Raw genomic sequence first — 17,076 nt, forward strand, 5'->3', positions numbered from 1 at the left:
TATAAGTCTGAAGCAGCTCTGACCACTATAAGAATAGTGATAGATATCAGAGAGCTTTTGAAATACTAGAAAGGTCTTAAAGAATCACAGTAGTGAACACTGAATTTTAGGATGGATGTTGCAGAAGGCAATTGAGGAGACCACTCCAGTTAGTTTAATATTGAAAAATAGGGAGAGAACTTCCTTAATCACAGTCTGTGAAAGTTTGGAATTCTAAATTACTGGCATTTCAAAAGCTAATTGAAAGAGACTTGTTATTGTCTACTGATTGTATTCATTTTACCACATTTACTTGATTGATTGATTTTTGTCTCAGTGCACAACATATTATCAAGAATGAAAAAGACATTTTGCCTTGCTCTGAAGTAACAGAATGAGCATGACCAGTTACTTTGAGATAGGTTACAGCTTGGGGCAAAGCCTTGATCCAGGGTTAAAACTTCCTTCAGGTTTGCCATTGAATTTCTATCTGAATGAGCCTGGCATGTTGTTTTTTTCTACTATTTCTTTTACAGCACAAGATCCAGCCTATTTCTGAAGTTCCGTGTATTAGTTTGATATAAATCTTTTGCACTGCTGAAGGATCACTGATGATCCTGACTTTCTTGCTGTCTTACTCCGATCACAGGCTCCAAGATTTACAGAAAGCAGAGGTATTATTTAATGTGGATATTCTGTTACACTGCTTCCAGTGACCATGATGACCTGAATTTGCTGATCCATAAATCATTTCCTGGCCTGTTTCTTCTTCTGAAGTACATATGACAACAAGTAGTTGTCTTATAACAAAAAATAATACTTCAGTAGCAAAAATAGAAGGTAAACAATTTCAAGTTAGGATGCAGATTAATTTATTTGAATGAGAATATTTAACTTAGTAGAACAGCCTTGATTTTGGGCAAGACAAAAAGCACTTTTTTGTTTATTCTTTCACATTCTTATATAAGCGGTCAACTTCAAGGCACAAGCAAAATTCACATTTTATAAGTCCTAGGTAGACAAAGATAGCTAAAGAGCTTCACTCTTTACCACATAGGGATTACTACGTCCTGGACAACCTACCTGGCAGCTACTTCTGTAGAACACAAGCACATTGCAGCAGCAGCTGTTTTCCCAAACCCAACGTAACCCCAATTTCTTAGATTTGGTATTTCTACATTAGAATTTTACTGTTATCCCACATATATTCTCTTGTATGGAGATAAATTTTGGTGATTATTTTATAACAGAATTTCTGAATAATTACTGTTTTGTACTAAGTTAATGGTCAAGCCAAATATTAAGCACCATCTATTACTACCTCAGACTATTACTCCCTTATGAACATTAGGGACATGGAAGTAGGTCTCTACTGTTTAATTAGGCCTCTTTATTATCTTACCACCATATGATGCAGTAGACATGGTATAAAACAAAGCAATGATAACTCCCCCAGTCTACTGTCTTTTAACTGACTAATCTTTACATGTATAAGAAAATATTAACTGAAACAGTGCTGATTTTACCATCCCTTGCTACATTTTTGCCTTCTCAAAAAGAACCTTCTTTTAAACAGAGTCATTCCTTATCTACCTCATTATTTCACAACTCCTTGTGAAGAACATCTTGACCAGATAAAGAAAATGTGAGGCAATTAAATGTAAGTATGCATACTGATGGGACACCTAACCCACCAGTGCAATTAAAATCAGACATTTCACTTATTTTTAACTTCCCAAGGTACCCAGAAGAATGTGCTTAAAACTTTCTGCCACCAGTGGTGAGTAGGCTGAAACTTTGTTCTTTATGTAAGCTCTAAAGCTCCTCCAACCATTTCCATTTCTCCTCCAGGCTTCTGACTTTTTCCCATCCACAGGGTTAATACCCAAATCAGATGTTTAAATAGTAGATCCTTTATTTTTCTTCTTTTTTTTTTTTCCCCCACACTTACAGCATTCTCTGAAGTGACCACTTCTTCTCTTATCTCACAAGACTCCTCAAGACACAAGGTAGCTGTTTCTTAAGAGTGTAACAAAGCCAGGGAAAATAGGTGTATAGCATCTGCTTAGCTGTGGCAAAGACACCCCTAACTACCCAAACTGATGCCAAAGTGACACCAGACACAAGCAACCAAAAGTGAGCTTTGAGGTTAATATTTCTTTAAGGTCAACAGAAAGGTGGGAATTGTTTGTCTCTAGGCACCTGAAAGAGAAGTTAATAAAATGTCTTAGTTATCCATCAATGAGACAAACCAACCAATTTTCAGTGTCCTAATCTTTGGGGAGAAAAAAACAAAATTACAGACAGGAGCTTAACTGTCTGAGCAGGATTGCTTTCCTCGTCAAGAATAATCCTAGATTCAGCATCTGGGTTCTAACAGTGGCTTGTAACCATGGACACATTTAAGATTAATCATTATAGATAGTGTTATATTTATCTGAGGATCCAGGGAACCAAAGGCCTGTCAGCCTGACCTCAGTATTGGGGAAGGGGACGGAGCAGCTCATCAAAAGCGTGATCAAATAGCCTGTGTGGGACAACCGGGGAATGAGGCTCAGTCAGCATGGGTTCTTCTTGACTAACCTGATCTCTTTCTATCACCAGATGACCCATCTAGTGGGTGAGGAAAAGGCTTTTGATGTATTCTACTTAGACTTCAGTAAATCCCTTGACTCTGTCTTTCAGTTTTCTCTAGAAGAAGCTAGCTGCTCATTATTTAGACAGTTGTACCATTTGCGCATGCGTTGTGGGTCGTGGGATGAAGATTTTTTGTCTTCCTAGGCACTACTTACAGGCACTACTGCTATTACTACTGAATGAAGGCACTCATGAGATCTATCCCGGTCTCCACTGTCTTCTGTCTTCTGAGGGTTCATTCAAAAGCAGTTCTTGAAATATTTGTGATTGGGTGCCTTTCTTTTTTCCAAAAGAATTAAGGGCAGCCTTTCCCAAAGCCACAGTGTCTAGCTTTGATGTAAATGTCAGACTGCCTCAGGTCACTGTAAAAAAAGGTTACAGCAAATCATGCTCTGATGCTGGTTTTCAACCTACTAAATATCACAGATGTAATCTCAAAAATTTCACCTGAAAATGTCTGCTAGATTAAAATTGCAGTTAACTTGAACATAAAAGACTACTGAAATAAAAATTAAAACAGAGATATAAGAAAATATACCCTCTTCTCTGCTGCATTCTACTACAAATACTTTGGCTTTGCTGAACTTACAGTCAATACGAATGCAGACTTCTGGCTTCTACTTAGTGTTCATCAGATTTGCTGACACAAATTCTGTTGTTTATTTACTAGCACTAAAGGATAGAAAACAACCAGCTAGAACAAGCAACTCCTTTATAAAATGGTTATTTTCCTCTTTGCCCAAACCATTCTTCTCCATGTGGTTATCAGTCTAGTAGTAAATTCAGCAGAGTGTGGAGAACAAAGATAGGGATAGGTAAATATTAATACACATGTAAATGATTTACAAAACACTGCTGTTCGTTAAAGATGCTATCCTATCCAAATAGTTGTCCATCAAACGTGGAGACTGCTCTTCATAACCCCTCTGTGCTTATATAAATGGGTATAGAACTCTGGTTTATTAGATTATTATAAAGGGAAATATACTCCTTAGTAGCAGTTTTAAGCTATTTTTTGTTGTTAATATTTCTAGCCCAATCTAAAGCAGATGCATGAGAAGCCCTCTTTTAGCACAGTTCTATAAAAATTAATTCACATCACTTTTGACAGTCTAGATAATGACTGTTCTAGATAACTCCCAGATAATTCCCATTTATAATTTAATTATAAATGCAAAATAAGTCTGTACATGATCAAAGGAAAGAATAATCAAATAGTCATACAGTTATTCATCCATCCCCATTTTCATCTCTTAAGAACTATCAACCAGATAAAGAATAGCAGTAGGTTGCTTTTTTTCCTATTTGGAAAATGGAAATTATAAAAATGTTCCAAAGTGTTAATATTATGAAGATCAAAAACAGGTCATTGCTGTCACTATAGGAACTTGGTAGTTTTATGAACCACTACATTATCACTTCTTTTTTTCTACTTATATGCAACAACATTGAGACTGCTCCATGGGAACCCTCTAGGCTTCAGATCACACTCTGCTCTGTTAAAATGTGTAGCAGTTTTGACTTCAGTGGGGTTGGACAATTCACAACTCAGTTTCACAGCTGTAAAATGGAAAGTATAATTATACTGTTTGAAAAATCATTTTAAAAGCCTTGAAAACAGAAGATGGCTTTTTTCTAGGAAAAAAAAAAAAAAGGCAGGTTCCTTTCTTCAGCTCTCCAAATGCTGTTTTTAGATTAGTCATAAACATTTAAGCATGAAGAGTTCTCTTCTGCTATACTTATAAGAAGCTCAATTTATGTGATAAACCCAACAATAAATCTGTAATACGTTTGGTTCTTTTTGCTTCTTGTCCTTGTTCTTTTTGTTCCTCCCAATGAGAATCTTATTTTTCATCTGAGATTCATGTATGAAATTTCAAAAGCCAAAGGGCAATTTGTAGGTGTTGCTTCAGAGAGAGTGGAGAAAAAGCCAGTTTTGCTGCAAAATAAAGACCTGAGGTAACTTTTATCCTTCTCTTAGTTCCCATTTTCATTTAAAAGTATTGACCATCTGTCCAAATAGGTTTTTTTTTAGGCTTCAATTATGAATGAAAAATGAAAAATGAAAAATTAAACTCATCCTTATGTCAACAATATAAGCAATTTTCAAAGAACTGGAAATATTGTGGAAACATTAACCATCCTTGTTAAAGAGGCTTGTTACATTAGTCTTTTATAAAGCAGCGAGGTGTCTGGCTCACCAACTCTTAGATATTCCCTTCTTCCCCTGGATTATTTACATACTTGTCAATCAAAATATATGTCAGATGGAGCTTTGAGTAACCCAGACATTTCCATCATCCCACCCAACCTGGCCTTGACCATCTCCAGCTGTGAATGCTCCATCCCTGGAGCTGCTCAAGGCCAGGCTGGATGGCGCCCTGGGAAGCCTGAGCCAGTGCCTAATTTAGAAGTTGACTAGCCTGCTCATGGCAGGGGGTTGGAAATAGATGATCTTTAAGCTCCCTTCCAATACATGCCATTCCATGATTCTGTGATCATAGTATGCAACTCCAGAATGTCCAAATGTTTTATATTAAAATAAAAGGTAATAAAAATGAGAAAAACACATTTTCAAATGGAAAAGTATGTATGTATATTACTCCCTCACCACTGACTGTGCCCTCCCTTCTTGCACTTTGTTGCAGCTGCCTGAATAAATTCTGCACAATTCCCTTTGGTACCAGGGAAATTCCTCCAATTACTTTTGTGTCTTGTCTGTTTATTCTCTGTTTTTGACTGATCTTGCAACATCTTTCTGAGTTCCATCCCATGAGCTTCTTTACCGGCTCCTTTTGTGGCCTCTGAAACCTATTCAAGCTTGCTAGCTCCCTAGAGGATGGAACAACCTCCCATCCTTATAAAGGTTGACCCTTGACCTGGCACTTAGAGGAATTTAAATATTGAGAGCAAAGAGCAGTCTGTTACAAATGTGCAGCTATATTTAACCTTTCCTGAATAGAAAGCAGTTCTTCCTGAACTATTCCATCTTCATTTATATAGGCACTATGAATAAGTTTATGCATTTGACTCAAATAAGTTAATGGGATGGTTTATGCTGGGATTTCAGCAGGGCTATTAGCGACAGACAGTGCCAGGTCTTCATTAAATAGCAGAAGGGAAAAAATTCCTCCAGAGGACAGTTTGGAGAAGGAACATGACTTACATGCTTGAATTACCTCTTGGTAGATCTTTTTTCTCTACATTCGAGGCTAGGGAGATAAGCTTTCTAACTTAAGTGTTACATTTAGATGCATGAAGTTCAGTAATGTGATTCATAAATTGCTAAAAGTGCAAACAAATATCATGGGAAATGCAACTTCCTTTAAACATACACAATTTTCTAGGTTTTCAAAAGATAAGAGATGTAAGTGGATTTTGTAACTAGATACCAGAGGTAGATTGATCACATAGTATATTCTTCAACAAAAACAGACTTTCTTTTAAGTGGGAAATTTGATTCCATTTTTCAGTCGAGATTTGAATGCCCTACCAGCAATAGAAAAAATAACTCAGTTGGTAGCTTTGTCTCTGCTGTAAATGAGTCAGGCAATTTTCAGAGTCACAAGTACAATCACAACAAATGGCAAAAGAAACCACATTCTCCCATGGCCCTTGAAGAAAGCCTTGAGAGACCAAAGGGAGAGAAAGCTGACAAATTTTCACAATACAGTGCTTGATGAGCTTCAAGATGAACACTGAAATCTTTTCAGGAAAAGGAGGAAACTGGATGATCCCATGCCCAAATGAGAACTCTCACCACTCAGTCCATTCTCAGATCTCTAAGAACCTTCAGATGTCTGTAGAAGCCCATTACTAGTTTACTTAATCAATTGCATGTCCAGTGCAGCTGTGCCCAACTAGCAGCACTCTTGGGCAAAGGAGTGGGTTCAGCCCTTAAAGCAGATCCCCACTTGACAGGAATGGAAGCCAGAGAGAAAAGGCTCCGGAAGCTCCTTGGCATGTACAAACCCTGAAAGAATCTCTCTGCATGCTGAATTCTTCACAGGTTAGCCAATAAAGGTGATGAGCACTAAGCTACAGAATCATAGAATCGTTTGAGTTGGAAGGGATCCTCACAGGGCATCTATTCCAACTCCTGCAATGAACAGGTTGCTCAGAGCCCCATCAGCCTGACCTCAGATGTCTCCAAGGATGGGGGATCCACCACCTCTCTGTGCAGCCTGTGTCAGTGTCCATCAGTGCAAAAAACTTCTTCCTTATATCCAACCTATAATCATATATATTGTATAGGGATACATGTATAATCATATATAAAGATAATCATACATATTCATAATAATGTATATAATCAAATCTATAATCATATATATTATCAGCAAAAGCAATGATTTTCAGCCACCTGGAACAGAAAGAGCTTAGTAACAGAAATGTTTGGAACCGGATGGCTTTTTTTCAACTTCATTTATTCCCTCCTTAATGATAAGATTTTATAAAAACCTTAAGACAATAATGGTGTGTTTGCAGCAAATAGCTGCATAATTGCTGCATAACATATTTCTTCTTCCTCATTTTCTTAACTTATGTACAGCAACTGAGTCACAGATAAGACTACATGCTAAAATTCTCAAAAAAAAAAAAAAAAAAAGAAGATAATTTTAGATATGACAGAAAACAAATGGATGACTCCGAGTGTTTGAGTGTTGCATAACCCAGCTTTTTATCCTCCTGTGTCCCAGATACAGGTGCAATCCTGCACAACAATTCAACAACAGACCACATCTGAAAGGCTGGCATCTTCCTTGCCAGACATTTGATCCTCCTCCAAAAACACACAAAAGCACCAAGGATGTCTATTCACACAGCTCTCAAAGGAACAAACAACTAGCAGAGAGAGCAAACAGCAAATTAAATGAATACTTCATTACACATTTTAATTCTTTTATTCCCTAAAGGAGTTAGTAGACCAAAGGCACTTTCACTCTCCCTAATTCAGTCCTCAAGTTTTATAACCACTTTGAGATGAGAAAGGCAATTTGCATGGAGTTTCTTGTTAACCAATTTGCTTCTTCCAGTGGCTCAGTACACTTGGTCAGTGCACTTCTGGTGAAGTGAAGCCAGCAAAGCTATGTGGATTTATATGGCAAAAGGATCTGGCTCTATTAGTTTCATGTCTCCAAGGATTTTCTCAGACTCCAGAAACTGCAAAAGAGCATTTGAAATGGCCATGTTAGGTAACTGAAGACTAATATCAAGCTCTAAAATGGGAAGGTAAAAGGCCTGTCTTCTTTCTTCCTCTCTGTGAGGAAATTTCACTAAGACCTGAATTTCTGCCCCATGCAGAGGGATTTTGTTCTCTGCAGACTGTCCTCCTTCCAGCCTGTGGCTGCATTGTCCTACAAAACCACTTTAAGCACTTCAGCACCTCAGCAAGAGCTAACAAGGAAACCTGCCAGCAGACTAACTCTGATGTTCTACTACCTTGGTGAGTGAAGATATGCAAGAAGAAAAACAACCTATTCGCTGGCCATTGGCCACCCAGGGAAAGGGACTGTGCAGAGATTTCTCTATCTGCCCCAGTACATCCTGGAGGGATCCACTGGTGAGATGAAAATTACAGCTGTGTTGTACCCCAGAGAAAAACAGAAGCTCACCACTCTCCTCCCAACAGCTCTTCTTCAGCTCTAGAGATATTCAGCTGGCAGAAAATAGTGTTTGTGATTTTCTGCATTAAATAAAGGCTCAATTCCACCTGGTTCCTAACAGTGGATCAGTCTCCCATGAGATAGAATCCAATGCTTTCAGTCATGTGGACCTCAAAAGGCCAGATCAGAAGGTGAAGCTGGGGTTCTGATTGAGTAGGAATGATCCTCATCAGCAGAAGGAGAACAGGGAACACACGCTTGTGGGAATGGACTCATATGTTATCCCTGACAGGAATTTCTGGGAACAAATACATATATTGATAAATAATGTTAGAAGAGTTTAGTTGAAAGAAACTTCTGAAGATCATGTAGTTGAAATTCAGGGCAAAATTTAAAGCATATTAATAAGGTATTATCCAAATGCTCCTTGAACACCGGCAGGCATGGGGTAACACTTTCTTCTCTATGAAGCCTAATTCATTGTTTGCACAACCTTAGAATAAATAATTATTTCCTAGTGTTCAGTGTGAGGAGGTTGTTGAGAAAGAGAAATGAAGGGGATCAGAACAGCAGGAAGGAATGGTGAATATGTCAAGTGTGCTCCATAAACATGCAGGATGTGGGTGGTTCACTGACAATATAGAGAAAAATGCACAAGATGTTTGATGGGAAGGTGGAGACTCAACGTCTTTGAGCATATCTGCAATCCAACCCAACCTGAGCAGTTGAGATGGCCCTTTGGGACTGAGGGTTCGCTACAGCTCCCTGAAAGGAGGTTGTGGCAAGATAGGAGTTGGCCTCTTATCCCAGGTGACAGTACCAGGATAGAAGTAAGGGCCTTAGGTTGTGCCAGGGGAGGAGGCTCATATTGGATATTAGGAAAAAATTCTTCTCAGAAAGAGTGGTGAGGTATTGGCACAAGCTGCCCAGGGTGTTGGTGGAGTCACTGCCCCTGGAGGTGCTTAAGAAACCTGGAAATGTGGCACTGAGGGACGTGATTTATTTGGCAGTATCAGATAGACAGTTGGACTTGATGATCTCAGAGCTCTTTTCCAAACTAAACGATTCTATGATTTTATGTTGCCAGACCTCTTAAACTGATCATGATGTAATGGAGGAAGGAATCCAAACTACAGCAATTTGTGGGCCAAAATGAAGATGTGCATGCAGGCTGTACAGAAATGTCCGTGATACCAAATGCTTGTCCAGGGTCATTCGATTTTAAAACAGATCTCCATCCTCTGACTTTGGATTTCATCAAAAAATGCCTTCTGATGGGGAGTAGAAGTTTCCATTCTTTGGTTTTATTACTGATTATTTTGTCTTCCTTTAAATAAGAAGAAAATGTAACTGTTGAAAGTTTATGGACTTTTTAGGGCTTCCTCAGTCAGAACACCGCAAGCATTCTTAGTTTCCACAACACAGACATGTGTAATAGGTCATTATGGATCAGACAGTTTTCAAATATAACATTATGGTATGAACATTTTATTAATAAAAAACAGCAAATTGGGTTTTCACTATGGAGAGAGACATCCATAAATCAGTCAGTAGATGCTGTAATGTGGAATGCAGTGTAAAGCAAGAGCCTCAAGAAACAAGAGAAATGAAGAGAATTATGTCAAAACATAGAAAAATAGATGGCAATGGTCATTATGAAGTTTAAATTCCAGAAACTCATTTAGCATTAAGAGTGTAGGGGCAAGCTACTCACAGAGGCCATGGATTTCCAAGAGAAGTAGCAGCTGTTTAAAACATCCAACTGTAACCAACTGGGAGAACAGAAAGTTCAGCACCACTTCAGGAGGTCTGTTTGCTTGACGATAATATGAATTATAAACAAATGTCATAATGGGATGGTTCCCTACAAAACTGTACTATTTCTTATAATTTAAAAACAAGTTAAATGGTATTTCTTTTGAGATATTTGTTTAGGATTGACATTTAAACATAGGATATATTATTTTAGTGGTTCTTCAGACACTTTGTCCTTTAGCTTGTACTTGAAGGATACAGCATCAAAAAACGAATCATGTCTAAATAAGATTGCTGTAGAAAAGATAGCACAGGAGATAATTAGGATGCGTCTCTTTCAAGGGCAATTCTTGGTCATGGTACAAGAATGAAAATAGTGTACTTTGAAAACAAAAACAAGCAGAAGCTCCATCTCTTTCCGTTCCATCCCCACAAATTCCTAATTCCCCATCATTTTGTCCTTTTAAAGTCTGTTGATGTGATTTGCATTAGGACAAGGCTCTCATATAGTCAGTTACCACATTTCACTTGTGGAGCATTAATATCTTAAAATACTCCCTTTCTGCTGTTTGGAACTGAGCACAGCCTAAGAAAAAATGGAATACTTCCACAGGATTTGTCTTCTGGTAACATCCTCCCACAGCTTTAACCTTCATATTCAGCACTGGGATCAGTGTTCAAAGAATCATTTTCTGAATGTGCTCTAAGAATTCATAATGTGCTGTAGGCAATTCCCAAAGGAGAAAGACTGGCTGAAACTAACAGATCATCCATTCTACTTTTCACAAGAATTTAGGACCAATTCCTTACAAGCAGTGTATCACTCAGCACTGCTGTACCTCTCGTGCTCCACAGGCTTTAACGGATGTTCTCACACCACTGTGAAGGTCACACATTGCTCAGTTCTGAGATCCACAGGAATCGCCTCGAAATGGTGGAAAAAATGACAGCTCATTTGAAAGGAAGTTTGTTATAAGGATGAAGAGTTGCAGACTGCTTTCACTCACCAAAAAAGCAGCTCAATGCCCTGGCTCAGCCCATCAGAGGAACTTCAAAACAGAAAGAAGGAAATCTGAGTTTCAGGCTTTGCTTCCAGTGTGAATGTCTGATCTATGGAACTTCAGCACGTGTTTTTCTTGTTGCTTCTCAATCATGTGACTGTGAGGCCCTGGGAAAACAAGCTCTGCAGAAGAGATCAGGGCCTCACTCAGTCTCTTAGCTCAGCCAAGAAAGCTGTGTGATCCAGTTGCTTTCAGCAGTTGCTACCGGAACAGAAGAGCTTGTTGAAAAGTAGCTCAGCATGGCACTAGGCATCTATCTCACACTTCTTGTTGCTGTCCATCCACTCAGCCGTGACTGCTTGCTCCGATCCCTGCTTCCAAAGTCCTATGTCCTCATTCCAGCTTGGTCATTTGATCTCCAGGATTTACCTTCTAATGGAGACAACCTGGCTTTTGGCCTGAACACGCTGTTCCCTCGTGTCTTCTACAGTATCCTGACTGCCCAAACTTTGACAGCCAGTCTTTGCCACACAATCAGCTTAAAACAAGAGTTGATTTTTCTAGTTCCAAGACTTGGTTTGTCCTTATGAGAATACCTGGCTGTCAACCTTATCCCTGAGTTTAGCCTGGCGCTAACAATTTTGTGAAATTGCCCAGGCTTCAGATTCTTGCCTTATGATTACTACAGAAAGTCCTCTTTTCCCCTTACCATTAAGGATTTTTTCGTCTCAAAACACGTCAAAGTCCCATGAAAACAAACTTTCATACATTCATATATCAAAAATGACAGCCCAGGCACAACAATTCTGACAACTGTTCTGACTAACAATATTGTTACTCTTTCTCAATGATTCAGCTATTTCTACCAATAACTTCTGGCTGGCTTCAAAGAACAAGCAGTCAGAAAACAACAGATGTCAGTAATCTCTCAATGCTCACCTGTATATCCCTCTGGACTAACATTATCAACACTTTAACCAACCCACAAATGCAGCACCTCACTCTATCCTACACCTTTGCATAATTTGCCAGTAGAAAACAGTTCATTTCAAATCAGTCTTTTTTCCATTGGAACATATTTTTTCATACTCAGCAAATCTCTAAGAACAGAAGCTAAGTCTTTACACTCACCCAACTCTATCTGCAAAGTTGGTGTTTGTACCTGAGACAGCCATATACATCCCCTCTGCATTCTGAAAAAAATAGATTCTTCTGAATCTTGACATCTTCTTAAGGATTAAAACTCTCAAAATTAAATTCCACTCATTTCTACACTGCAACGTCTAATAATAGGATGAGAGGTAATGGCTGTAAGTTGCACCAGGGAAGATTAAGGCTGAATATTAGGAAAAAATTTCTCTTAGAAAGAATGGTAAGGTACTGGAACAGCTGCTCAGGGAGGTGGTGGAGTCACAGTACCTGGAGGTGTTTAAGGAAAGGGTAAGTGTCTCATTCAGTGACATCATTTAGTGGGCATGGTGCTGATGGGTTGACGGTTGGACTAGATGATCTTAGTAGTCATTTCCAACCTTAATGATTCTATGATGCTATGAAAGATGAAGTCAGCCTTAAGCTCCCAGGTATTACTGAAGCAAAGGGAAATTCCTTACAGTCACCATAGACATCCTCTCTTTTGGAATTATAGAATGTCATTTCTAACAAAACAGCAACTATAAGCTAATGGTCACTGTCTAAATACTTTCATCTTATCTGTTATTAATGCCTGGGTATGTTTACATAGTCCAATTTCTGTGCAACTTTCTGCTTCCATTTCCCTCTAGGATACATTTGACCTTATGCTGAAGAGTTTTTTGATCCAGAAGCCTTCTGAGCAGCCAGATTTTCTCCATTTACTGGATACAGAGACACTACATGTTATTTAAGGCAATTAATATGGCCTGTGCACTAAACTAGGGGCAGGTGGAATGGTAGTGTGGAAGGATTTTCCTACAAACCCCATACATGGCTGGGGAGGGTGACATTAGTGCATGATATGTAATAGGCACACTACATGTTTCCATGCATCTACTTAGTCTACTGCTTGGTGTAGACAGAATTATGGAAACTAATACGAAAGCAGCAGCTACTGTAGATTAGAATCACAAGTTTTAGAGAACTGCATTATGTCTGAAGATTTGTTAACATAATTTGGTCTTCCACATACTCTTCCATGACCCCAAGAAGATCCGTGTCCTTGTATCCAAAATGAATGTATGAATGAACTTCTCCTTCAGAATATTGGCAACATGATGAAAAATTCCACTGAAACTGAGGAAAGATGAAAACTAGGACAGTTTAAGTCTTCTGTGGGGTCTGGGTTTTGCTAGCCTGAAATCCATGTCATCTGTACAGAATGAGTGTAAAAGATGACGTAAATTTTGTGCAGGTGTAAAGGTGTATCTACCAGCAATTGTGAGCAGAAGTGAGGTACATAAGATGTTTTTCACAAAGTTTTCTCTTTACACTCTTAAATCCCCTGCTGAGAGCTACTCTGAAGTCTCTTATGTCACTGTCTTTCTCTATTGAAGAGAATATGCATTCACTACGGGTATCCTACTATGCCATTTTAAATTATTTCTTATCTTTAACTTTAGAAGGTTGATTCTATTAATCAGAACAAAGGAGAGTGTGACAGCCAGAAGGGGAACAAGGGAAAAGTTGGAATATTTATTGCAGCCATTTGGGGCTCAAGGTATCCCAGTCTTACTTAATATGTAGACGTGTTGAACGATAAGTGATTTTTTTATCATCATCTTTCAACTCTGATATATAAATAGAGGCATCTATTAATTATAATAACAGATAATATATATGAAAATGCCTACTTAGCCTCCAGATACGAGAAAATACATTATGCTCCTCAAGGCTGCCCCAAGGGCACCAGTAACTTGTCCTTGTAAAGATATGCATGGCCCTCCAACTAAAATACTGAGCAGAAAACACTCACTACTTTCTTGAGAGAGCTGCTTCTGAGAGAGCAAGAATACCCAGAGAGTATAGGAGTCAGAACAAATTAAGAATTAAAACGCTGGAACAGAAGTGGATTTTAACTGTTCATGATGTTATTTCCTTCACAGCAACAATAGGTGCTAATCTACATGCAGCAGCTGGAGCTTGTTAAGAGGTAATCCAAAAATGGTGTAGAAGCATCGTGGCAGGAGTCTACTTCCTTTGCAAGCTTATGGATCCAGTATGTCAGCCTCTGCTATCTACAGATTGCTGTCTACAGTCTTCTGCTAGCTACAGATTTAACCAAACCAGAGAACGTGATCCAGAGTCAGACTCATCTCATGGTCCAAAATTCTTTGTTTTGAAGGTACTGCTCTCCATAGAGGTGTGGTATTAAGAAGTCAGACTAATTTAAAATGCCAAAGCACAGTCACTGTCCATGAACCCTCTCAGTATTCTTGGTGCATCAGAAAACACAATTAGAATTTAATCTAATCTGGTTGAAATCGGACTAAACTGAACCATCCTGCATTTTTCATTGCAAAGAACCCACACATAAGTCATTACTGGAGTTAGGTGATAAGTAGCAATGCCTTATGTAATGGTGAGTTCAATGTAAATTTGAGTCTGAAGAGCAGCGGATCATATCCCTCAGTGGTATAAATCAGTGCACTTTGACTGGCTTTGGCTGTGCTCTGCCAGTTTCTGTTTTCATGCTTTCCTTCCTCAGAGGCCTCTTCTAAGACTTCCTAGAAGTAATGCATGCTCAAAGTAGAACACAATTTCCTTTTGAAAAATAAAATCTGAGCAGTGAAAAGAAGTTCACCCATTCCTAACTGTTCCAATTGCCTTCACAGACGTACCATTCATTTTTAATTCAGTTTCTCCAGAGTCAACATTGAAATTCAGTTTGTGGAAATCAAAGTATCTTAATCTGCTAGACAGGGAGCTGCCTGTTACTGAATTGTTCCCTAAGCAACTACTTTTCAGAAAGCTGCATTCACAACTTGCTTATTCTCCATCCTTCATGTGATTTACAATGTGATGCAATATAAAGCATAAAAAGATGAAATCTGTTTCTCAAACATTCACAAACAGATTTTGAAAGTGAATGCTTTCTGCAAGTGTCTATGCTAGTCTGGATATCAGACAGAGATAGAAATTTATCGGTGGGTGGGCTTGGTTGTTCTGTTCTGCTGCTTACTAAGTTCTTTTCTTATAGAAAATAAAACATTTGAATCAAGGTCACCACTTCAAATAGACTTTTTAAAGTTAAATACTACCTGGCTTCACTGTCTTGGTAACAGAAGAAATGACAAGCAGAAATGACATTAATAATAAATATTCTCAAAAGTGAGATGCAGGACCTGAATGCAGAAGAGAAACAGCTTGCCACTGCCTCAGTACACCTACCTATAGAAATCTAATCATTAGTCATATTATATTCAGCCATTGAGAGTGTCTCAGGTGGACTAGAGGTGGGAAAATGATAACAAGGTCTTCCTTCTGTAATCCTAGTCAAGGATCAGAGAATGAATCATTAAAATACCCTTGCTCAGCAAGGCACTGAAGGAAATGTCAAATAGTAATTCAGAGGAGCTGCATATGAAGAAAACAAGTTCTGCCTCCCAATTGCCCCTGAAGTCAGCATTGTTCTGTGATCAGTATGAAATATTGAAATGCTTAAGAATTGAAAACTGAATTATGAGGAACTTCACTGTTGACCGACTTGCTCTAAGATATTCATCTTCACAATATCCACATATACTTGCCTACAACCAGGATAATGCACTCTGTAGATATAACCTCTTTTTATTCATCCTTTATATGGCCACAGTGCCATTTCTCTACATAACAAACTCCTGGATCAGTATCCCAAAACGCAGGACACCACAAGAATTCCTACCTGCAACTTGTAGTGATTCACAGGGAGAAGTAAAGGCAATGAGATGATCTTTTTGCAGTGCCATACATTCCCTGACATGGGATGGTGCTCCTTACTTCTCTAGTTATAATTTCCATAATTGACTAGTCAAAGAATGAAAACAGGAGGTGATATGACCCATAGTGATTTTACATGTTTCTTTTCAGAGTTTGTCTTCTCAAAAAATGAGAAAAAATCACTGCTCCCTTTTCCTAAATACTCAGCTGACACCAAAACAGTCACTTCATTTTTCTTTGTTCAGGCAGGGTGACAATCAGCAAAGCAGCACAACGCTGTTAAACAACAGGCAGTGGAGCATATATCCCCAAGCCAAATTAACCAACCACACATTTCCTTCTGCATGCTATTCATTCTAATACAATACATTATACATTTGCTACAGCATCACAAACGTAATGCATTTATATATGCACACATGTATGTACACAGCCATTTCCCCCCTGCTCTTTCAGTATGTGTACAAATTACCATCCAGTTTTAGTACGTTCTCAATATGGGGGAATAAGTATATTTACGACCAAGTACAACTTGATTCATACAAATTACACATTTATTCCAACTGTGACCAGCTTCTCAGTATTCGTTTTATCCAGCATTATTTATCATTTCTCAATCAAATATATGCCACGTTTGCCGACAGCTTCTTTCACTACATGTCACTCACAAACACACAATAGAGTAATAGAATTATAGACACACAATAGTGTAATAGAATAATAGAATTTCTGATGTTGGAAAAGACCTCTAAGATCATCTATTCCAACCATCAACCCATCACCACCATGCCCACTAAACCATATCCCTCAGCACCACATCTACACTTTTCTTGCTAAGCCAGTCCCACACTTTCCCTATCACCTATGTTTTCAAGAAATATTATCCCGTACATAATGTAAACAACAAATTTCACTGCCAAAAGTGTCAGCTTTCTACCATCATTTGCCAATTTGCAAGCAAATGCCATACGCCTGTCTCCCACACCAACCTTTATTTATGAAAGAATCACAGAATCACAACTGTAGGGGTTGGAAGGGAGCTGTGGAGATCATCAACTCCAACTGCCCTTGTCATGAACACCAAAATTCTGCTTATTCAGCTGGATAAAATCCAAGAAGCTTGTTGTCCTGGTTTTATCAGTATTCCATACCATGACATCTGTTGGGTGTTGGGTGCAAAGGCACAGTGAATGGTGGAGCTGTACTTT

At 38.6% G+C, this 17,076-nt stretch overlaps 1 long non-coding RNA gene across 1 annotated transcript; it reads right to left on the minus strand.

The window, feature by feature from the left end:
* Positions 1 to 1,888: 1,888 nt before the first annotated feature.
* LOC125691263 (uncharacterized) lies at positions 1,889 to 11,302 on the minus strand. Its single transcript, XR_007376066.1, has 2 exons — positions 10,985 to 11,302; positions 1,889 to 4,176 (listed from the first exon to the last, which is right to left on the minus strand). It is a non-coding gene; the product is annotated as an uncharacterized LOC125691263 (long non-coding RNA).
* Positions 11,303 to 17,076: the final 5,774 nt, after the last annotated feature.

Source organism: Lagopus muta, chromosome 1 (genome assembly GCF_023343835.1).
Source record: "Lagopus muta isolate bLagMut1 chromosome 1, bLagMut1 primary, whole genome shotgun sequence".
Classification (NCBI taxonomy): Eukaryota; Metazoa; Chordata; class Aves; order Galliformes; family Phasianidae; genus Lagopus; species Lagopus muta.